Source organism: Thrips palmi, unplaced genomic scaffold (assembly GCF_012932325.1).
Source record: "Thrips palmi isolate BJ-2018 unplaced genomic scaffold, TpBJ-2018v1 HiC_scaffold_2, whole genome shotgun sequence".
NCBI lineage: Eukaryota > Metazoa > Arthropoda > Insecta > Thysanoptera > Thripidae > Thrips > Thrips palmi.
In genome coordinates this window covers 11419929-11444890 of record NW_023144629.1, presented here as the reverse complement: position 1 = coordinate 11444890, position 24962 = coordinate 11419929, and the positions used below count along the sequence as shown (strand labels likewise).

The window sequence follows — 24962 nt, the reverse complement described above, 5'->3', positions numbered from 1 at the left end:
AAATATTATCATACATGGTTTTAAAAAAATTAGGAACTTTTTTCCAACCTTCACGACAAGTTAGTTAACGTAAACTTTTTGCTAACATTTGAACAGTTAATTAACATTAACTTGTCGCTAACTTTTGAAAACTTTTTATTAGGAAATCCGCAACTCCCTCTAAATCAGAGAAGATGAAACTCAAATTTTTATACAGAACCACTATATTCCTCGAAGTTTCTGATCTGTTAAGTTTAACGTAACAAATTTAGTCGTTTCTCTCATCACTCCTTCTAATACCAAAATTGAGTTTCCACCCTTCCTCCCCAAAAAAATTAGTCTAGAAGGACATACAAATTGGATTGCAGCTTGTTGCACTATCCCTTTTAGTCAGTTAATAAGAAAATATTAATTATCTTGACATTTCAACAGAATTTTTTTTTCTAATCCTTACAATTTCAAGTCGTTTTGATACTTTTTTCGAAAATGACTTCAAATTGAAATTTAAGGACACATTGGGTGTGTGGTACATGGGAGTCCACTAGAATAGTGGCCAAATCACATGTCCCGTAAAGCGGGGATGCTCCGACCGCCATAATTCTCATACCGCGCTGAATCGCCCACGGTATGTAAATAAGCCGGCCGGTCAGCCCTTCCCCTCCGCCGGCCCTGCCGCGGCCCCCCTCCACTGTCTCCAGCGGTCGCCCCGGTCCAGCCAAGTCCAGCCCCGGGGACGGCCTTTCTAGGAAGCCAGCGGCTGTGGATTAGCTCGCGCAAGGGCTCGTGCTCAGTCTGGGTAGAACCCTTCCCGACCCAGGCGCCCGAAAACTTCCATTTGCCTGCGCGCGGACATAATCCGGTGTTTTCCCCGAAAAGGTGGTTACGGAATCGCTCGGTGGTGGTACGGTGGTACGGGGCTCAAAATAGTGGTACTTGTACCACCCGCTTGGTGGTGGTACGGGGCTCAAAATAGTGGTATAGTTGTGCTCCTCTATTTCCGCCGCTTTTCTGGCCTATTTATCCCAACCACCACCCGGAGCTCAGGCGCCGTGGGCCGACCCCGCCGGACGCCGGGCCCGACCCGGGCTGGCCCCCGGCCGGGAAAGGGGGGTCAAATCCCGAGGCCAAATCGAACTCCGCATTCGTCCACCTTTTCAACTTTCTGATTTCAGTGACAGGAAAAGTAGCGATATACATCGGCAACTTTGGCCCGTCCCGTACATTTGGAAATGTGCGAGTTTCGTGAATTAAGCCCTGAACCTGAGTCTGGGTCAAAATAGATGTTCTTTTTGGCATCAGCACCCTCAAAAACATCAGAAACAATGCTAAAACTCGAATAAAAAGAATGTTCAAAATATACCCCACTGGGATTTGAACCCGGGTCCAAACTTCTCCGATTCGCTCGAAATTGGCCCCGTTGGTTTTGTCTTGTCGCCCTGATTCCAAAAATATCCCTACATGCCCTCCTAGCTGTATCCGTTCCCGAAATCCTCCTCGACCCCATGTAGACCATGATGCACCTGCAGCAGCGCCCCCGGGGCTCGGATCGGATTTGCTGCCACCGGGCGGTTCTTAGGGTCACCCAAGGAGGCTGCATACCACATTTGGTCAAGATCGGACCACGGGAAGTCCTCGGACGGACAAACGGACGGACGGACGCACAGCAGGGATCATTTTATATGCCCGTCCCTCCGTCATTTTTTTTTACAAATAACAGGAAAAGTAGCGATATACATCGGCAACTTTGGCCCGTCCCGTACATTAACAAATGTGTGAATTTCTCCTTTGTTTAACCCTGACGGGTTTGAACCTGAGTCTGGGGTCAAAATAGATGTTATTTTCGTCATCAGCGCCCTCAAAAAAATAAGAAACAACGCAAAAACTCGAATAAAAAGAAAGTTTAAAATATACCCCACTGGGATTTGAACCCGGGTCCGAACTTCTCCGATTCGTTCGAAAGTGGCACCATTGGTTTTTTCTCGTCGCACCGGTTCCAAAAATACCCCTACATGCCATGCTAGCTGCATCCGTTGCCGAGATCCTCCTCGACCCCATGTAGACCATGATGCACCTGCAGCAGCGCCCCCGGGGCTCGGATCGGATTTGCTGCCACCGGGCGGTTCTTAGGGTCACCCAAGGAGGCTGCATACCAAATTTGGTCAAGATCGGACCACGGGAAGTCCTCGGACGAACGGACGAACGAACGGACGCACAGCACGCATCCAAAAAAGATACTCCCCCTCCCCACGACTGACTGATTGAGTGACATACAACTTTTAACCACAGCGAAAAGTGGCCGATCGATTTTCTTCGTTTAAGAGTCAAACGATTCGTTATTTCAATAATTGGGAAGCGAAAAAATATTAGAATTTACTTTTTCTCAACCTTTTGCCTGCTAAACGCGGAAAACTCATTTCCCATAAGGCCTGCAGTGAGGGGGTGGGGAAAAATACCGCGCCCCCCGGCCGGCACCCGCGACTCGCCGATCGCACTTTCACCTAGAAGGATGCGTCTCAGATGGGTCATCAAAGCGTACGCTACCCCTCAAATTTAATTTTCTATCTGCTGAACTTGGTCCCGTCTCGATGCGACCCACCGTTCTCCAGCTTTGACCTTTTCCTCCCTAAAAAGCGGCAGAATTTTCGCTACTTTTTCTTTCCGTGGCTGGTTTGGAGTACAAGATGACTTCCGAGATACCTCATCAAAGCGTACGCTACCCCTTATTTTTTACGAGGAACATTTTTGCTTTAGTTACTTTTTCTGTAGGACGAACGGTTCTTGATATTGCGACTCCCCCTGGTTGCCTACCTCGCGGGGGCTCTTCCTTCTCATGCGAGACTTCTATCGGCTTGGTATGATAACTTAACTTTTATTAAAACATAGTTTCGGTTCTTCGACCGTCATCTCAAGAACCATCAGTTCTCTAAATTTTCCCACTTTCCTTCCCTTCCGCTGTCACTGGTTGCCTACTTGGCAGGGGCATTTAATTTCTCACAAGACTGCTTTCCAGAGCGGTCAGAAAAATTCTATATGACTCTTCTTTTTAATAAGGAATATTTCTGGGGCGATTATTTCTGTCTCTAGGCGCAACGGTTGTCAAGATTTTGCTTCCTCAAGATGCCTTCTTTGCAGGGGCGCTCACTTGATGTTCGAGACAAATACACTATGATCCCCTTTTCACAAGGTCCTCGGTTTTTCGCTTTTTTACGGCCCCATCAAGGACAGCAAACATCTCCGATTTTACAACTTTTGTGTTAGAGAACCGGCCCTGATAACTTAATCCCCTTGAGGTTGCCTACTTTCCAGGGGCTCCAACTTTTAATAAAACAAACTATCTTGGAATGGTTAAGTACAGCGTAATTAAAACACAAAGTCCGTCTTCATGGTGGCAAAGGTGAATTCCCGCTTTTATTGCTTTCTAGCCCATTTTTAACAGAAAACTTTTGGGGTAGAATTTTAGATTGTAGGGCACTGCTTATGACAGTCAGGGTCCATTTATAGTTTTTATACATAGCTATACGGCTTGACAGGTACGCATTAATTCGTTTGTCAAGATAAAAAATTCTTCAATAGAAATCTTCTCTTCAGGAGGGCTGCTGCGTTCGTCACCCCACTAGCCATCACAGCTCCTCGCTGTAATTGGTGAGCAGTGCGATTCAGGCTAGATGACAGGCGCTGCTGTTTTGAAGACGGCAAAGTCATTTCACATCAGCTGCTGACTGCGGCCAGGACAAAGACTCCAGGGGAGCCCGACTTTCGACGCTTTGACTCAATGCCACCCCCTTTTGACTCACTCGTCACGAAACATTGTGTACCAGACAGCTTCTGGAATTGTTGACCGCGGCGTACACCGCCCGATTAACAGGCGGCTAGGTCCTACTATCGCTAACCAGACCGCACTCAGCGGGCCGAAGGCACGCACGGGGGGTCTGGGGGGCGAAGCCCCCCAGCGAGCGAAGCGAGTCATACTATATGCCCGTCCCTCCGTCATTTTTTTACAAAAAATAAACGGGACGGGCCAAAAATAAACGGGACGGGCCAAAAATGGATAGCCGACTAAAAACGAACACAAATGAAAAAACAATCACCTCAAAATTCAAATTTTGACCCCAGCGGTGCAAGATTTTGACTTTTTCTAACGAAATGTTCGAATTTGAACAATTTTATCTGACGAAAGCCATACTTTTCATTGATGGTCTGTTTTGATGTGCAATCAAGAATTCATAGCCAAAATTTGGTGCCGATTGAACCACGGGAAGTGCCCAAATTTTCTGTTTGTCCTCTTCTTTATCCCAGCCCGCCGGCTCGCCGCTCGGCCCTGCCGCCAGCCTGGTTTCCTTAGCAGAGCGACTGGATTTCATTTCTATGCAACGCACTGACGATCTAAACAGTCCATCAAAAAAATGTATGGCTTTCGTCAGAAAAAGTTGTTACAATACGAACATTTCGTTAGAAGAAAGCAAAGTCTTGCGCCGCTGGGGCCAAAATGGGAATTTCGAGGTTATCTTTTAGGCACGAAGTAGCCTTATATTATCTCCAGGATTCAGCCGGCGGGAGATTTCGGGGCCGGTGTCGAAACTAACCTCATTTCAACCTCTTGTATCTTTTCACCAATAATGGTACCCTTAAAACTTTTGGACAAAATTCATATCTCCTATGTTACTGAGGCTGCTGACGACGAGAATAGAACCCATTCGGATCCCCGACCCAAAGTTAAGTCCCATGATGACCAAATACTAATTTTGGAGGGAATCTTGGAGGGAATCACGCTCATTTCTACAGCAGCAGGCTAGCGCCGCAGGCCAAGATAGGTGTGTACGCAAGGCGTGGATTGTCGGAACTGGCGCAGCATCGCGAAGCCTTACGACAAGGCACGGTCTGGCGTACACCTACCTTGTAGCCTTCCCAATACAGGGTAGAAAGAGTAGGGTCTTCAGTACTACACTCTAAAAAAAGTTACAGAATTTTGTATCATTTTTGATGCAGGACTTTGTATCACCTGCATTGGTTACAAATATTTGTATAAGTGATATAGAATTTTGTATCAGATGTGCCGGTTACAGAAAAATGAATCATTTTGGAGCTTGATACAGAAATTTGTTACACGAAGGTTACAATATTATGTTTGTAACATAACTGATACAGAAAATTGTAACTGGATACTAAATTCTGTATCAGAGATTAAAACATAATGTTTTAACGGCAAAATTGAACAGCAGTGCCCATAGAGACAAGTTAAACTTAGAGTTTTCATGTGCTTTTATTTTTCCCAACTCTGAATAAGAGATTCAGTCAAGTGTATGCTTGGCTGGCAAGGCCTCCGTCCCTTACCACGTGCCCCTCAGGTCACCGGCTACCTGCGCCGCTCTCTCCACGGCGTCCGCACAGCGCAGTTGGTAGCGTGGCGGGCCGCCAACCCAGAGTTTGGGGATCGATTCCCGACTTCTCAGAGTACATCTGGGAAAGTTGTGACTCGGAGGATGGCATAAGGACCTTCAATCAGACCCACAGAGCCTACGTTCGAACAAAATTCTCAATTTGAAGCTTGATTTGGAAGAATTACGACTGTTTACAAATTTTGTAACCGTTACGAAATTCTGTAACCAAGTTACAAAGAAAAAAAATTGTATCCATCGTGATACAAATTTCTGTAACCGAGTTATTGAAAAAGCTGCGTAACCATGTTACAAAATTCTGTACTGATTTTTTTTAGAGTGTAGGGCGTTGAGGGAGGCCGATGGCCGCTACTACATCGGACGTGCGAACAGACACGTCAACCTGACAAGCTTCTCCAACATGAACGTGCCTTTTGCCAGCGAGCTTCTCAGCAACAGCACCGCGTCTAGAGTCCTACCGCTCTGGGTCAGTTCTGCGAAGACATTAACAACTTGTTTGACAGCTTCAATGGGACCAAGTACGACGCACAGACCAAGTGTACCCCAAAACCGTGCTTCCCGTAAGAGCCCATGTTATGAAAACCGAACTCCGTACCCCAAAAGCCGTACTGGCTGAGGTACGGTGGTACCAGGCAAATTGTCGAGGGGGCCACCACTCTCATTTCAGGCGTACACAAGATTACGGGATTACGGGAAATTTACTGGGGATTACGCGTGAAATTTTGGAAAATTGGTTCTAATTCTAAAACGCTGAAAAGTGGCTCAAAAACGTTGAAAGATGTCAAAATTTGGTCAAGGATTACGTGATCACGGCATGGATTACCGGAGATTACCAGCCGATTTCAACACAGGATTACGGGGGTGGTGGCCCCCTCGCAAATTGTCTACCAGACTGAGCCTGTACCTTTTCCGTGGATTTTTTTCTACACTGCAGTGCTGCCACCGCCGAAGAAGAGCAGGGCTTGGAACAGGAACAGGACGTTGACGACGATTCGGAGGCACTGGAGTTGCTGGAAGAGCCGCTGGAAGAAGAGGGCGAGGAAGAGCAGCACTTCAACCTCCAAGACCTTCTCCGGCCAGTGCCCAAGGCCCCAGGGCACTGTCAACGTGCTGACCAGTATGACAAGCTCGAAATTGGCTGCCCCAATTGTGGCGAAGTTGGTCGCCGAACTTAAGTGTGTTGAATGTAATGGCATCTTGCACTGTAAGGTCGGGTTTAGTGGCCTGACTAAGTCGAGTTAGGGTCCCGTCCTGACTAAGGTGTTAGTGGCCTGACTAAGGCTCAGAGGTTGGTCAGGCCGGATTATAGCCGGCCGTTGATGAGGGTTTGACAGGTCCCGGTGGCTCGCTCCGGCGTCGCATAAGAATTAGTAGAATCGGACTCGAACCTAGGCTTGCAGTTTGAAGGCAGTGGACGGTACCACTACGCCACGAGGCTCGCTGAGGAGGGAGCGATCCTGGAGCAGTCTCCAGCCGGGCACTGCCGGCCTCCACCCGGCCGGTCGGGGTTCCCCCACCACCCCCACCCAGGCATGCCGCCACGCTCCGCCACGCCGCCGTGGAGGTGCAGGTAGCCGAGGCCAGGCCCTCTGGCCTGACTAAGAACCTCGCCTTAGTCAGACCAGCCGGGACCCTTTTCCTTAGTCAGGCCACTAACTCCGACCTAGCAGTGTGGAACTGACGTCAGTTCCAGAGAATGGTGTCAGTTGAACCTAGTAGACCGACATTTTTTTAGAAAACATGCAATTTGGCAAAAATGGTACAAGGAAAATTTAGAGAAAAATAAGAATGGCCACTGCCTCAGACCTGAGCCGTCCTGGGTCACTCAATTTTTGTTGGCTGAGCGATGGCGAAACCCGTTACTCCTGTGGGGTTAAGGGGGGACCCTGGTGAAACTTTCAAGTAGGCTTCAAAATAATCCCAGGAAGTTGAAACTTTGCTTAATTAGTAGGTTCATTAAAGTGAGCTCCCAAAACAAAATTCAATCCAAAATGTTGAACGGTCTCTGAGAAAAGTGGCTTTTTAGTGTTTTTCGGAGCGTTGGGGAAAAATCTTCCTGCGTCTTTCATTGGGACGGAAAGTCTTGAAAAATTTTTTTAGTTATCCTAAAGATGTATAGAAGAGATTTTAGTGACGGAATTTTCAAATTCAACTTCTGTCCTGAGATATGAGTTTTTAAAATGTAACATATAAAAAAAGTGATTTTTTTCCCTTTTTTCAAACTTTTAGGTGTGTTTTTAAAAAAGTAGGGCTGATATCAAGATTCCGTCACTAAAACTTGTCGACAAGTCATCAATGAATAGAGTCCATGCAAGACGACTCATGTAGGTGTCAACCAGGAACGCAGGAAGTCTTTCTATGACAAAATTTTTTGTCGACTGAGCAAAGCTGTGAAGTTGAGCGTAGAAGCCAACGACAACTGATCTCAATGTTATTTCCTTCCAAATGATAAAGAAACTAACCACTTAGCTTAAAGGTGTTCAACCTGTTGAATCTGAAACGTTCTGTGCACATTTTTATCTATGAACTTTAAAACTACAATTTATTGGAATTTTGGCGATTTTTTACCAGGGTCCCCCCTTAAAAAAACTTTTTCTATCTGCGCGTGTGTGTGCGTGTGGGCGCACTACTGCTCCTAAACGGCTCGGCCGATCTAGCTGAGATTTTGCAAGGTCATTAGGTGTGTTCTCGGCTCGCCACACACCAAAATTCAGCTTTCTATCCCAATCCATTCGGTCATATTCGTCAAAAAACCTTTCAAAAATGGCAGAAAAAAGACAACTTTTTAGGCACTTACAACTTTTTGTTGAGTTTCATGTCGTTTAATATGTTTTAGACGCTGCTGATGCCGAAAATAGAACCCATTCGGACCTCCAACCGAAAGTTACATTCCAGTGGTGTAGATTTTGATGACCAAATGCTATTTTTGAGGGGATCACGCCCATTTCTACAGTCTGCCTGGCAGCCTGCCGAAGGCAGGTTAGCGCCGCAGGGCAAGGTAGGTGAATACGCCAGGCGTGGATTGTCGAAACTGGCGCAGCATCGCGAAGCCTGTTACGACAAGACGCGGTCCGACGTACACCTACCTGTCTCTTCTCTGCTGTCAAAGTCGTTGTGAATCCACTCTAACCTATGTCCAATCAAAACGAGAAGTTGTGTTATTTGCGTCAACTTTGATCATTTTTTAATTACGTTTCTGTCCTTAAAATTTTCATTACATTCGTTCATTACACTGTAAGGAAAATTTCAATAACATAAATGGAATGAAAACTTTAATTACATTGTAATGATTATAGCTTCACTACCATGTAATGAAAAGGTAATAAAATTTTTTTAACAGTGCGCAGCTTGCCACTTACTTTTTTCCCAAGATGGTTTTAATTTGAAATTTCCGTAATACTTTTATGATTTATCTTCAGGAAGCAGGTCAGCACTAGCTCTCATGAATGCTTCGATTTTGTTAAAGGCCAAGAGACCTTTTGAATCGTAAGTTAACCACTAAATTCGAGTATATTTTGCAGAAGAGGCATCTCCGCTACGACTAATGTTGCGCCTTACCGAACCGAAACTAATCTCCCACGATCAGAAGATAAGAACCCCTGGATGAAGTGCAGCATAATTAAGTTTTGAGCCCATATAAACCGTACCATTGACCCATTAGATTGAAAGTTTCACTCAGCATGCTCTTAACATGTTCGAATCGAAAAGCAAATACGTCGTGAACCGTCCATGAACAGTTTCGGCTTGCCAGACAAAGTTTTTACGCACATAGATAATTGGCTGAGCGATAGCGAAGCCCGTTACTCCCGTGGGGACAAAAAACTTTTTCTGCCTGTGTGTGTGTCTATGGGCGCACTACTCCTCCTGAACGGCTTGGCCGATCTGGCTGAGATAGGGTACTTTCGTGGAACCCTGAACCGGAAGCAAGCAGACCAGCAGACGTCAAATTGGCCGGAAACTAACCTCTCTTCGGATCCAAAACTATAGCCGAGCTGTACAAATATTGCTCGTGAAACACATATGCACTGCAAACAAGTATCAAACGACTGTTTATGTTCAAGTGTGGCCGATACCTTTGACGAACGTCTCTTTCCCATGTCAAGTTTGGATCTACTTCCGCCAACATGGCGTCTGTGTGCTTCCGGTTCAGGGATCTACGAAAGTACCCTATTAAGCAGGGTCAGAAGGGGGGTCTGGGGGGCGGAGCCCCTCCGCCTCGCCAAGTTAAGGAGTTACAAAGGTTAAGATCGTGTAATTCGTAGATGAAGCAACTCTATCTAGAATGCAACAAATCAGGAGTAATCGACGGTGGACAAGCATTGCCTGCCGAAGGCAGGCTAGCGCCGCAGGCGAAGGTAGGTACGCCAGGCGCGGATTGGAGGAACAGGCAGCGAGACATCGCGAAGCCTGTTACGACAAGACGCGGTCTGGCGTAAACCTACCTTGTTGTAAGTAAGGGTTAAATACAGAAACCACTATCTCCTGAAGTTTGGCCCTGTTTTGATCTCCGGGTGAGTGATCAGATGCTTTTATGTGTGGCCGATGCGATGCGCGCAACGGCACAAGCCTCCAAGGTGGCCGCCAGACAGCAGCATCTTCTTCTCAATGCTTTCATGCAGAGATGTCCGCAATAACCCCGTCTCGCGGTAAAGTTTTTTTTTCTGCCGCTGTTGCAGTAGTTTTTTTATCTTGAGTATTAAAACGGATTGAGATGGAAAGTTGAGTTTTGGTGTGTGGCGAGCGAAGGACATACCTAATGACCCTGCAAAACCTCAACCCGATCGGCCGCGCCGTGCAGGAGTAGCCTGGTGCAAACACGAAGTCAGATAAGGATTTTTCTGGGTCCGAGAGTGAGAAGTTCTATCAACTTGTTGGAGCGATTCTGAAGTCCCCCCTCTCCTGGTTCCGCGCCGCACAGTGGGCCACGAAGCCAGTTTAGACGGACATAATTCCATTTTTTCAACTCTCAAATCTTTAAGCTTTTTTCATGACGCCTCTTCCCAATACTCCAAGGAACCAGGATTGGACAGAATTTCAACATTCGGACACGTTTTAGCCAACATAGAGGTGGTCAAACACGCACCACACGATTTGCGCTACTTTGGTGCAGTAAAAATGCATGATTTCAAACGCACAAAACACCTATAAATTTTTGTCCAGCATACTTTTTATTGACACCACGTAAAAGGGCGTTTTTTTACGAAAATTTACATACATTTATATTTGATTTTGGACGATTTTTGAGGTGTCCAGCTTCATTTTGAATACACTATGACATAATTGTCAAAATTAAATCTTTGCAGAGGCGGCACTTTTTTCTTTAACGTGGTTAAACGGTCTCCTTCAGTCCTTGCGGAAGCCAACATGCCAAGGAACAAGACTCAAAAGAATTTACCTGCAGCTACCTGCAGCTGTGAGTTGTAGGGCCTCGCAAACATCGCCGAAAAGGCGATAAACGGTCCCGCGCAGCGCAACGCTGCCCCGCGCAACGGAGGCACTACTGCATATTTGTTGCTTGAAATGATGAGAGTTGTGCATGTCAGAGTTTGTCTTCAACGCGAGTATGCTTGTTTTGGTTTTAGCGTCGTTTAATTCATGAAAACGTAGAAAAGGTGTCAGACCATGTCTTGGCGTAACAGGTCCCTTTCTATTAAATATTGTCAAATTTCACACTGGGGGGTCATATATTGTCTAAAATGGATTCCCCGCCCCTCAAAACCCCCGACTACCAAGTTACACGCCAAAATAACGATTCGTATGGCCCGGGAGAATTATGTCCGCCTAAACCGGCTTCGTGGCCCACTGTGCGCCGTCTCGGGTTCCCCCGGCGCTTCGCTGAGACCCGTGAACCGCTCGGGTCGGTGGGCGGCCGAGGTTTCCCAACGGCCGTCAGTAGGGTAAAGTGCCGAACATGGATCGGGGTTCCAAACATGGATCATTTCTGTTTGGGGGTCTATATCTAAAGACCAGGTGGCCAGATTCTAAATTTCTGTCTTTCCTTGCTTAGACTGACCCTTTGACTGTTCGATGTGAGTCTGAAAAGTTTGCAACTGCGTCTCTCTACTCTGCAGGGTTGCGTTTAGAAAGACACCTAAATCAGGCCCCCGAAAATCGATGGGAAAATGACGTTCAAAAAGGTGACTTTTGCACCCCTGACTCTGGGCCAAGCAATCACCGCAGTCACTTCAAAATTTTTCGTCGTGCACTTTAGACGGACTACTTTGATATTTTGGGACCACTGAATGCATACCTTGCTTTGAGTCCAAACGCTGGTGGGGTGATCCATGATTCGACCACCCTAACCTAACCTTAGCAAAAATAGCCATATTTTCTTGTCCTCACAACTTCCAAAGTATTCGAGCTAAAGGTTCCATTTCTGGTAGCCATTTGACCAGTGGGGTAAACATCAACATTAGATTCAAAAGTAGTAGTCAACCTTAATTTCGATGTAGAGAAGATTTTTTAAAAAGTGATCCATGTTTGGTAACCTTACCCTACGGCTGTGCGGCTGCAGGGCGACGCTGTGTGGTCAACCCACTCCTCGCGTGCGCGTATGATAAGGGGTAATCGGAGAATACAGTCGAACTCGCGGCGACTTGAGGTCCGTATGTAGGTGGATGTTCGGCGGCCGTCCGAACAGCCAGATCAGGTGAGTCTTGCCGGTAGCCGTCAAACGCGTCGATAGGTAAATCGTTGCCTTCAATGCCAGATTCCTCATATCTGTAACTTCGTCGAAACAGTTACAGGAAATGCACACAGCACTCAAGTGAAACAAGCTAGGGCCCGCCCTTCCGTCGAACCGAGTTGCCAGCTCCGCTTCGCTGCGCCGGCAACTCGGTTCGACAGGGGGCCGGCCCAGCTTGGCCTGCCGGCGGCCTTTTCTCGGGCCTTCGGCCCTCGCATCAGACCCAACATGGCCAGTCGAAGGGCCGGGCCTTCGGCCCGCTCGCATAACACGTGCCGTGAGCGGGTAAAGCAAAGTTATCGATGTACCATCGTGACTGAGGCCCGCCCTTCTATTCACAATATGCAATAGTCCTTACACTTTTCACTCCAACTGTCCTTAGAATATGCCCATTTCATTTGTCTCTTCGACCTCATTCCGAAAATACCCATATTTGCCTTCGACTGCAACTCCTTGCAATAGAGGCACAGCAGGAGCGCAAAACGAGTCCGTCGCACTTTTTCCCATAACTCATGAAGGCGGGCTCCTGGACCCCCCTTCCGAACCCTCGTTGAAGAGGTCTTGCCAAGACCTATCCAAAACTTAAGTAAAAACTTTCAGTCGGTCGACCCCTTTTTTTCAAGATCCTGATGTGACTAATAGACGAAGTCGGGCTCCTGGACCCCCTTTCCGACCCCTCGTTGGAAAGGTCTCGCTGAGACCAATCGAAGTCTGCAATAATTTTTTTTAGTCGGTCGACCCCCTTTTTTGAAGATCCTGATCTGGCCAACTTGTAAAAGCGGCCGATGGGGTCGGGACCAGGTCCATTCATCTTGTCTCGTCGCCCCGATTCCAAAAATACCCCTACGTGCCCTGCTGGCACCAATAATGGCGGAAATCCCCCTCCGGCTCATGTAAACCATGATGCACCTGCAGCAGCCCTTGTGCGACCCGGACAGGATTTGCACCACCGGATTATTTGTTTGGACGGCACTCCTGAAGTACCCTCCAAATCTGGTTACTCTAGCTCAACTCCTTCCTTGTACACAGACGCCAACAACAACAACAACTACAACAACACACAGACACAAAGGCAAATGCATAGGCCCTCCCCCTATTTTTTGAATAGAAGGGCGGGCCAAAAAGTGTTTGCAAATAACACAGATGGTGACGATGTAAATACGTCGGTTCATAAAATTAGTCTTTTCACGGGTAACCTACTACGCAGCAGATAGCTTAAATCTGTGTCTGCGACTGAGTGGCGGTTGATCTTCTAGTTATGTCAAGGCTCTGAGTGCGAGTTTTGATTTGCTGCGCAGATGTGCACTGAGAAATTGAAGCTAGCAGATCGTGCAGGTTCTGCCCGGACCCCGGCGTAAAACCCCGATTTTACCGCGCGGTGCAGCTCCGAGCTGAACGGCGCTGCCTCGCAGGTTGACCTGCACCGCGCTCAAACCGACTCACGGGCCCCTCGCACCGGTGGAGCTGCACCATGGATGTGAGCTGCACCCTGCACCGGTGCAGGTGGGACCGGGAGAGTGGTGGGGGAAACGCTCACCGTGACGCTCGACCGGTACGGGTGTGTGGCAGGAGATTGAGGATCGGTGAATTTTACCCGGAAAGGCATAGAAAATTAGCGAGATACTGCGACCTCTTAGGGAGGGAACCTGCATCTCGCAAAGACAGCGAGTCCCGCCCCCGCCCACAACTCCACGGGAGAAGTAGTCCGTGAAGCCAGGAAGGATCTTGCGTGCACCCAACCAAATGGCCGACCACAGACGCCAGCGAGTGGCAACATGGAAATGCGTTTTTCTCGACTTCAGTGTGACATTTTGTTTAAAACTGGAAGCCAACGGCTAGAGCTGACACTTACTTGGGCAGCAGATGATATATTTGTCGAAAATTATTTACTTTAGTAACATAAATAGGAAATACTTGTTGGTGAACGCACACGGCGCTCCAAGCGCCACCTAGCGGTAGGTCCGTGAAACCTGACGGCAGCCACGTTGGGTCACCGCGGTGCAGCTCGACCTGCGCCAGGCAATTTTCACCCAAACTGGCGCAGGTAGACCTGGATCGCCCGGCGCAGCTTCACCTGGGACAACCGGTGCAGCTTGACCTGCTCTATGGTGCAGGCGACCTGGCAGAATAATCCGTAAAGCCCTGGCGGGTTTGCGCGGGGACCCGTAAAACCTACAATTCTCAGTGTGGCGCTGTTAAAAGCAAACGTCAGGAAAGTCCACTTAGTCCGCCAACGCGTGATTGTAATTCCTAAAGTGTGCGAAAGCGTCTGACGGTTATCGAGGAGATAGTGGCAATCACGGCCTTCCGCTTTGAGGGGCACGTTAACGAAAATAGTGGCAACGACGTCCAACACTGCAAGAAATGGTGTGAATAGTACAATAAATGTACAATCAAAACTTAACAATACACTGTCAAAAAAACTCCTTAAAAATACGGAAATTTAACGGAGACTGTCCGTTATTTTTAACGGAGATCTTCGTTTTCTTGAACTATGGATATACTCCGTAAAAATACGGACGTAATGTACCTAAACGAAATAACAAAAACACTCCTGTCCCGTGGAGTGGTACAGTAGGATAAAAATCAACTGTGGGTCACTTCGAAAAAAAATCCATTTTGAGGCAATTTATTTTGAACTGGTAGGCCAAGTTAGTTGTTTATGCACATTAATTATCCATGAACAATTATTTGTTCACAGAATCAGGAACAATTCAGCTGCCCATGACAGGCTCCGATCTAACATTTTGGATACTTACACTGTGCTGTTCATTAGTGGACATCAAAATTTCGATGGAGAAATTCTGAATGCTGGGTATTCTTCAATATGACCTCGCCGCATTATATTTTTATCAATTATTCCGCGCAATTATGCTGATTTGTTATTTCGACACTTCTAAAGTTTTTCTGAAAATAATCATGTCTGTTTACCTTACTCCACCTCGCGATCAATAGTGAGGAAACCTTACAAACTATTTGGGGCCTTACAAAGAAAAGTAGTTTGTATGTCGAAGTATTTTGAGCATACATAAGCTTAAAAAGAAAATACTTCGTAATTGACGAACTATTTCTTCGTATAACAAAGTGTTTTAGATTGTAATATGCATGCTCTCGCAAGGTTTTAAGAGTGAAGGCCTCACTCTGACCTCGCCTGCAGCATGACGTCCTGGGCCGTCCTGACGGCGCTGTTGGCGACCTGCGCGGCCGCCGCGCCCCTCAACGTGCTGCTGGTCAGCACGGTGTCCACGCCCAGCCACTACATCTGGACCAACGCGCTGACCACGGGGCTGCTGGAGCGCGGCCACCGCGTCACCGAGCTCGTCATCAGGCCGCCCGCCGCCAAGCACGAGAACAGGACCAGCTTCGTCGTGTCGGCGCCCACCTACACCGAGAAGCACGTGAGTCGCCGGTGACCCGGCCAGTCCTCGACGGACCGAAGAATGCCTCCGGAGGAGGTCGCTGAAGCTGCTTACTCATTCTGTTTCTTATTTTGATAAGTTACATACAATTAGCAACGATACGTATGTAGAGTAAATGTGAATCCGTCCATTCATCGCAAACGGTGCTATGGAAAATTACCGCATCACGCTTAATTACTATGTAGGTTTTTCTGCGCGCTAATGCACGAAATTAAACATGCACTTCGTAACGCACTAATTTGTGCGCGGCAATGCACGATTTCCTGCGCAATTATGCAGAAAATCGTGCATTGTCGCGCACAATTTCGTGCGATACGAAGTGCATGTTTAATTTCGTGCATTAGCGCGCAGAAAAACCTACATAGTAATTTTGTGTGATTATAAGGGGCTAAAAGTTTCTAAGTTTTTAGCCCAGATTGTCACATTTTGAAACGAATGATACCTTTGCCCGTGAAAAAAACCCTTCCACTATTACTCACCAAGGTGTCAGTCAACTCGCATTTACTCTTGAGTTTAGGAACCAAGTGTGTATCGTAACAATAATTGGCTGAGCGATAGCGGAGCCTGGAATTAGAAAAGATACACTATACTAGGAAGGTGTACGCCGGACAGTGACTTGTCGTAACGGGTTTCTATGACACGACAGTTGCAACAATCCACGCCTGGCGTTTACACGTACCTTGGCCTGCGGCGCTGCCACACATCGTCAAGCAAAGAGACTCGCACTTGGATGGATCATATATTCTGGAATCCGGCAACCAGGGATGGAACCGCCAAGCCGGAGAGTAGCGAAGGACCCGTCGTAATAGGGTACTTTCGTAGATCCCTGAACCGGAAGCACACAGACGCCATGTTGGCGGAAGTAGATCCAAACTTGACATGGGAAAGAGACGTTCGTCAAAGGTATCGGCCACACTTGAACATAAACAGTCGTTTGATACTTGTTTGCAGTGCATATGTGTTTCGCGAGCAATATTTGTACAGCTCGGCTATAGTTTTGGATCCGAAGAGAGGTTAGTTTCCGGCCGATTTGGCGTCTGCTGGTCTGCTTGCTTCCGGTTCAGGATTCTACGAAAGTACCCTATTCTACGACGGGTGTTAAGCAATCTATCTCCTTTCTGATATTGATGGATAAATAAGGGAGAGTGGGGTAATTCCGGACACTTCGATTTTCACTGGGTTTGAGTGAAGATAACTCAAAAGCCCGTCTAACAGAGGAAGGTTATCACTTAAAAATGATAATTCCAAATCGCCAAGGTAGGAGGTCAAACCGTTTGGCTGTGGTCGCTTCACGAATTTTGAGTACCACAAAAAATAGGCAAAAGCTGCATCTTTCCCCCGTATTTCCATGTACTTATCGTACCTTACCATCAAGTTCAGTCCCATGACTAAAACTTTATCATATTATATGGTCATTGGACTTAACTTTGGCGTTTCGGGAGTGCTCGTATGGCTCGCCGTTTTCTTGCAAGGTAGGTGTACGCCAGACCGTGTCTTGTCGTAACAGGCTTCGCGATGCTGCGCCTCTTTCGACAATAGGGTACTTCGGAGAAAACCTAGACCGGAAGTCAGCGACAGATCGGGAGAAACAAAAGAGCGTCGCGCTGCTGTGCTGAGCGGTGGTGGGGGCCGGAATCGGCGGAGTGGGGGTAGCATGCGCGCGCCGCCTACACCCCCACTCCGCCGATTTCGACCGCCACCACCGTTCAGCACAGCAGCGCGACGCTCTTTTGTTTCTCCCGTTCTGTCGCTGTCTTCCGGTCTAGGTTTTCTCCGAAGTACCCTATCCACGCCTGGCGTTACACCTACCTTGGCCTGCGGCGCTTGCCTGCCTTCGGCAGGCTACGTTTCTTTTCCAGGCATCCGCTTACCAATTTGCATGATTGAAGGTCAAAACAGCATTTGATTTCGTGCCGAAGGCTGGGGGGGGGGACAAAACTTTTCAACCGCACTGGAGTAACGGGCTTCGCTATCGCTCAGCCAACAATTGAACATCGAAGGTTTTCACTACCTGTGGGGTAAATCCGGACAAGAAGAGTTATTTTCTTCAATTTCCCGCATTATATTAAGGTAGTGGGTTCAAAATTGTGGACATGCATCCCCACCGTTAAGAAGGATAAAGAAAGAACGAGAAATAGTATTGCAGCTTTGTTTAAGAGCTTTACTCAAGACAGTGTTGTCAATTTAGGGGTTTTGATAGAAACTATTCCTTATAATATGCTTTGAGTAATAATCAAACACTTCAGTTCGCAGCAAATGTCCTTGTACGCCTTCTAAAAGCATGCCTGACATCAAAACGAGCGAAAGTAAGCTCAAGTAGTGTCAAATTTTAAGGTCGTCCGGAATTGCCCCATAGGTCGTCCGGAATTGCCCCAGTCTGGGGTAATTCCGGACACGTGCAGGGCTTTTGTTAGGCGCCTATATCTCCCTAACTGTTGCTGAGATTTGGCTTTCAACATTCATATATCATGTTGAAGGTAAAGGTCCATACTTTACTCTCTTGTAATAACATTTGACCCAAGAAGCATATTCAAGCTCCAAGACCAAAAAGACAAAAAGCGTCTGGAATTACCCCACTCTCCCTTACTGACTGTTGAGGCCAGGGATCCTAACCTTGAGCAATTTTGACAGCTCAGATGTAAACCAATTACCATGTTCAAGAGAACCAACAACACAAGCGTCATCAACATACCATAAAACAATGACATTACCATGATTTGCAACATAAGCACAAGTGTCACTCTTACATCTAGGAACTAGATTACACATAATTTGATTAACATGGTGATACCGATCCCTACCACCCTGCTTGAAACCATACAAACTTTTGTGCAATTTACATGCCATATCTTTACTAGAAGTCTCAAAGTAAGGTGGCTGTCTCACACGCTTATCATCTTACGTTGGTTTTCGTGCGTAATACGATGATTTTCCATCGTAAGGTACGACCAATTGCCAACCTGCATAATACGCACGAATGGCAACGTAAGGTACGCAGGATTTTCAACGTATTACGCACGTTGTCAACGTAAGGTACGTTGGTTGCGATTGTAGTACGATGACATTTCAGCATAATACGCATGTTTTGATTTCAGCGTATGTTACGTTCACGTTACCATCGTAAGATGGTAAGTGTGCATGAAAACAGCCTCCTTTAAAACACAATTCAAGTAGGCACCTTCAACATCTAGAAAGTTAAATGACCAATTATTTTCAACGCTCTAAGCAAATCATTCGGAGAATGAAAAAGACAGCCGTAGTCACTAAACGGGCGCACACACCACTCAGCTGGAGACATAAATGTCGCCTGCGGTGCGGGAATAAGTACCTTCCTGGTCTCGTTCCACTAGTTCCACTACTGTGTACTCACGCCAACATTCAGTTCTTTCTTTTGAGTAGGGTAAGTCTTGAAAAGTTTTGGAATTATATCAGTCTCATAGTACCAGTCACCACAATTGTCCCCACAATGTCTCTGCTGTTTCCCTCACAAGTTTTCGGTGTTGTTTCTCAGTTTCCTCTGCTGGCATATCGGGTTCCCAATCAATGCATCCGTGTGCTTTAGGAATATCAGGTTTAATATCCATTTTCGTGGCCTTTTATGTTGGCTCCCTTGTATTGTCATCCAAGCACACAATCAAATGGTGTCTGAGTGAGTCACTGCCCAACATACAGGCCTGAACTAGATAACGTGGGACAAAATTTCCCACGCAAGCGTGGGACACGGTTTGTTCCACGCTTGCAAGTGGTATAGATGCCTCATCCGTACATGCCGCCATCTTGAAAACCCATGCTGACATGTCCTTCACGGAGCTAACGTAAACCTAACCTAAGGTTGTAGTCATGTTAAGGCCAGGGACAGGTGAAAAAATGAAGAAGTTTGTTGAAATTGAATGAAATGAGTTCTGGGTGGAAAATGGTCCTTTGGACCTTCCTCTTTCAGGATCTGTCGGGACTTCGACTATCCGGGACCTGGAAGTGCTTAAAATACATCTTTTCGCACACTCCTGCATTTATGACACTTTCGTAAAATTGTCCGTTTTGCCATCAAGGGGGGAGGGGGGGGGGTCTAGCGAAAATCTTGCCATTTTCAAAATGAACCCCACTGTCATAATTTGTTGGGAATATGAAATCATACTTCAAAGAGACTAAGATTTGATTTTTGAAGGCATATGCTAGGTCTTGAACCCAGTCGAATTGTCTTTTTTGGACTGTTTTGGCTTTATTTAGCCGTATCTTGAACAATCCTCTTGCGCATACTATTTTGACGTAAAAGGCTTATCTTCACATTTTGCACTTCTTCGATTCATTTTAAAAAGATTCCAGCATGCCTAGTTCAAAATTTCCATTATATTAGTAATCACATGCTTTTTTCATCTAAGAAGTCACTAAAACTTGTCTATTTTGTACATTGTTGATCAATTTAAGTGAAATGCATGCTTTAGAAGCTTGCCAATGATGATGTAATGGACATTTTCAGTTGTGCATGCTGGGATCTTTTAAAAATGAATCGAAGAAGTGAAAAATATCCAGGTCAACCTTTTACGATAAAATAGTATGCGCAAGGAGATTTTTTTGGCTGAAAATCCATTAAAATCTGTCACCAAACTTTAAACGCCCTTTTCTCCGAAGACATTTTTTTAACATTTGAATGGTCCTGTGCGCATACAGTTTGAAGTGTCGTCAATGATATTTTTTCCACTGACTCAGTAGGTTATTGCGAGGAAACGCAAGTGACAGTTTTTGTATATTCCACCCAGAAGTATGGTTTTGGATATCGGTTTTTACAAAAAAAGGGAAAATCTTTGGTTTTTGAAAAATATCAAAATTGAAAAGTTGGTATTTTGCTATCAGTGCCGGAAACTAAAATCTGTCACTTGCGTTTGTTCTTTGGACTTAGACGAACAAAAAAATATGTCGGTCAGGTCAATAACCCAAAATGGGAAACGCACAGGAATTTTTTAACAAACACTTAAAAAATTATAAAAAAGCCTGTATATCAGGAACCGCTTGATATTATGGGATGGGATTTTGGGTGAAATAGTTTATCATCAAGAGTAAGATTTTGACAGAAAATAAGAAGTTTTGGACCAGCAGTTTCTGAGATCATTTTTTCACCTGTCCCTGGCCTTAATGGCGTTCTACTCCTAACCTAAGGTCGTAGCCATCTTGAATTGCGTTCACCTAACGTAAATTGGTGACCAAATTGGTTCCGCATCCGGATAACTCACAGCACTTTTGACAGTCTTCGACACTGTCAAAAAAAGTGCTGTAAATTAACAGCACTTACGCTGTTAAGTTTGATAGCAGCACGACTTCTTTTATTACGAGCATGTTGTACGTAGCCCTCGGTGCTGTTTTCTGACAGTTTGATTGTAATAAAACAATACTTCTTTGGATTCTTCGTCGTTGTCTTCCCAACATTTGTGTTGATTTCATCGTGCTGTTATTAAACAAGACCCTTGTAACCTGACAACAATACATGTTTTAAGATTGCAAAAGGCTGTTTCTAAACATGAAACCTGTTCATCGACAAAACAACTATTTTGAATGACGATAACATTGCTGTTACTTGACAAGGAAATTGTTGTGAAACGAAAGTGCTGCTTCTGGATGGGTTTCCCGTTCAGGCACAAAACAATACTGTTGTTATTTAACAGCATTACTGTAGGGGATTGTGTTGTAATATTACAGTCGATTTTTAACAGTGAAGTGGTGGTAGAAGAGAGCCCGGGGACCTTCCTGGGATTAACATAGCCATTGATTCCTCTGAAATGAGTAGCAATGACTGTAAGGGCCAACCTTGGTCCAGAACAATAAACAGGAGAGAGAATCGAGTGAGCAACATAACGTAGTTGACACAGTGATGGATGGCAATATTCAAGACTGATAACTCGTCGTTCAAACAAGGAGAACACCATCAGTCAGACATGATGAAGCAAGCCTCTGAAGAGGCCTGAAGTCCCCATGTTGGCCAATGCTGCCAGATCCCTTGCACTTTTTCTTAATAGAGGTGGCACCTTGCATACCTTGTACCATCTTTCAGTCTCTTGTTTCGGTGGTAACTGTGCCCATCTTCGCAGTGGATGATAAGTGTGTCTCGACGCATCCCATCCTATAGTGTGGCCATTTTGTTGAAGTTAAGTTCCTACACCACGAGTTTGGGGACCGAATAACAAGAGGAGGGATATGCAGAGTCGCTGCCCGCGCGTTCCCGGTGTCCCCTACCCCCTGCCCACCCCTCCCCTTATCCAAAAATAAAAATAGCCTGCGACAGCGACACCATACAATTTAATCTGACCACCGTGCTTTATCTTTTTGAATGATAGTAAAGTTTCAAGTATTGTGAGGGGTGTGAAAACTTTGTGTTCACTTCTGTCACGAAAGTGTTGCCGCTTGAAAAGTTGCGGTTTCTTTCATTATCTGTTGTTGGCTTCACTTGTTTATTTCCTGAGGCAATCGCTGTTCCCTCTAGTTTCCCTACCAACACTGAGGAACTATTTCGATGACACAACAAATTTGATCGGACATAAATAGTTTTTGGGCGCTGAAAATTATCAGGAAGTAAGGTATTTAGTTCCAATTGTGTTTGTAGTATTTGGGTTGGTTCGCCGAGATGTGGGAATTATAGGCACGGGATTTCCAAGATTAGTTTAAATTTTTTGGTTATAATTAAAAATTTGATACAGTTTTACATCACTCTGTTGAGGCGTAAAGAAGAATGGGAAGAAGAACGTGGCGGTCCGGTGGCGTAGCGTAGTGCCGTTGCACAACAAAGCAGAAAGGCAGCGTTCTAACCGGAGCGAAATACGGGAAAATGTCTCTCTTGTGATTCAGAACTTTTTCTAACTTTTATTTGATTAGTTCAGAGGAAGAAAAAAAACTGATTTCTGCGTGTTTGACATAAGTTTGGCTCAAGACAGCGTGTCGTTGGATACGCGCAGGGGCACAGCCTTACAGAGTATATTAATTAATCTAAACTCAAAACAAGCAGAAATTGTTTTGTGTCTGTTGAAGTTGTAGTTGGAGTCAAGATTTCTATAGGAGTGTTAGACATTCATTATTTACACATCCTTGAACCCTTTGCTTTAACCAAGTATGTGAATCATGAATCGGAAGGTTTATACCATAACCAAAATATTTGAACTGTTCGACCAGAACAGCCCCAACTCCAAGGATGTATTTGGGCGAACAAGTTTTTAGGTTATGGTAAAATCGTTTAGATTCATGATTCACATACTGTTAAGCAAAAGCTTCATGGATTTGTAAATAAAGAGTGTAAATAAATCTTGGAAAACAAGTTGTTTTTATCAATGTATTACACTTTCCCATATATTACAAAATTTTAAACCTGCACCTAAATTACAAATAGCACTATTTTGAAGCATCTGATGAAGAGGATGACGAAGAATCAACCTTCTGACGTTTCATGGCAGGTTCTTCGGATGCTTTCTGATAGGCTGATAGTTTTTCCTCATCAACAACTGCAATGAAACATACAAAACATTTAGGTTAGACAAGGTAGGTGTACACCAGATCGTGTCTTGTCGTAACAGGCTTCGCGATGCTGCGCCAGTTTCGACAATCCACGCCTGGCGTGTACACCTACTACCTTGGCCTGCGGCGCTAGCCTGCCTTCGGCAGGCTGCTTTCCTGGTCAAACCGTAAAAATGAGCGTGATCCCCCCAAAAATTTAAATTTGATGATCAAAATCTTGACTTATGGGACTTAACTTAAGGTCGGGGGTCAGAATGGGTTCTATTTTCGTCATGAGCACCCTCCAAAACACATGAAACGTTACGAAACTTGTCAAAAAGTTGAAAGTACAAAAAAAGTCTTTTTCCTGCCATTTTTAAAGTGTTTTTGGCTAATATGACCGAATGGATTGAGGTAGAAGGCTGAATTTTGGTGTGTGGTGAGCCAAGGACACACCTAATGACCCTGCAAAATCTCAGCCAGATCGGCCGAGCCGTTCAGGAGGAGTAGTGAACACAGACACGCAGACAGACAGACCAAACTTTTCAACCGCACTGGAGTAACAGGCTTCGCTATCGCTCAGCCAAAAATACCACAAAATAACAAAAAGAAAAAACATTAACTTACCCTCTCCAAACTGATGAATAACTAAGTCATTTCTCATCCCATCCTTGCCATAAAACACCACAAATGGTGGTTTCTTCCTTTCTATGGCTGAGTTCAATTCATCGACTTGACTTTGTTCAAGGTTGTTGAACATAGATAGGCGGGTCACATAATATTTGTTAGAACTGTTCGGATCATGGATGTACGTGATCAAGCACATTGGCTTCTCTTTAGTCTTCTTATCTTCGAAATCAGATTGCTTGAGAACAAATTTATAACATTTGTACATAACACCACGGATTAACTGATCAGGCGACCTCTTCCCAGCATGCCCACTGTAACGGTTCTTCAACATTTCAAACACTGACATCTGAAACACAGAAAACATATATTAAACCAAGAACTAAAGAGAATATCGAAAAATGTTTTTGTTCAAGCTACTACAAAAAAAAATGTCTGGGCCATGCTAGCAAACTCATATCAGCAAACCTGGTGTTGAAGATAAGAAATCAAAGAAAGAAACCTCTTTGGATAGTATATATCAATGACACAGCTACTTCCAACAAATGCTATATGAATTTACCATTTTTATATCAATTTGAAAGAGTCATGAACACAACTAATTAAACGACATAACTCAAACCATGGACACAAACTTGTCTCCATGCTTGAACACTACACTAACATCAACAGCACAAATAGTATTTTAAAATGCTTTCTAAATCGTCTTAAAAATGATACCACCAAGGCTTGCTTGCAAAGAAGCATACGTGCGCACAAATCAAATTTACAGACGCTCAACAAATACGTGTCTTCGCTTCGCACAATGAAAGCATACATCGTGGAACTGCCTTGTGAGCGGTCACTCCATAGGTCACTCAGCTGTGCCTCACAACACTCACCTGACCGCACCCTACGTACCCAGACTTACACTCAGCACTTTACTGACGATTTTCTCATTAATTACGTAAGCAACAACAATACTTAGTATTGTCTGAGTATGACTAATTTCCTTTGTAAAATTATGTACAAAACCAAGTTGTCGGCACATCATTCAATGTTTCCTAAGAACGTCCTTAAAGAAGGAACAAATACGTTCGGTTGTTGCACAAATTACTTGCACACTCTAAAAAAAATCAGTACAGAATTTTGTAACATGGTTACGCAGCTTTTTCAATAACATGTGTTACAGAAATTTGTATCACGATGGATACAGTTTTTTTCTTTGTAACTTGGTTACAGAATTTCGTAACGGTTACAAAATTTGTAAACAGTCGTAATTCTTCCAAATCAAGCTTCAAAATGAGAATTTTGCTCGAACGTAGCCTCCGTGGGTCTGATTGAAGATCCTTATGCCATTCTTCAAGTCACAACTTTCCCAGATGTACTCTGAGAAGTCGGGAA

The 24962-nt window shown here is 45.2% G+C and overlaps 1 pseudogene; it reads left to right on the top strand.

The window, feature by feature from the left end:
• Positions 1-15218: 15218 nt before the first annotated feature.
• Positions 15219-24962, top strand: part of LOC117647729 — a 32296-nt pseudogene continuing 22552 nt past the window's right edge.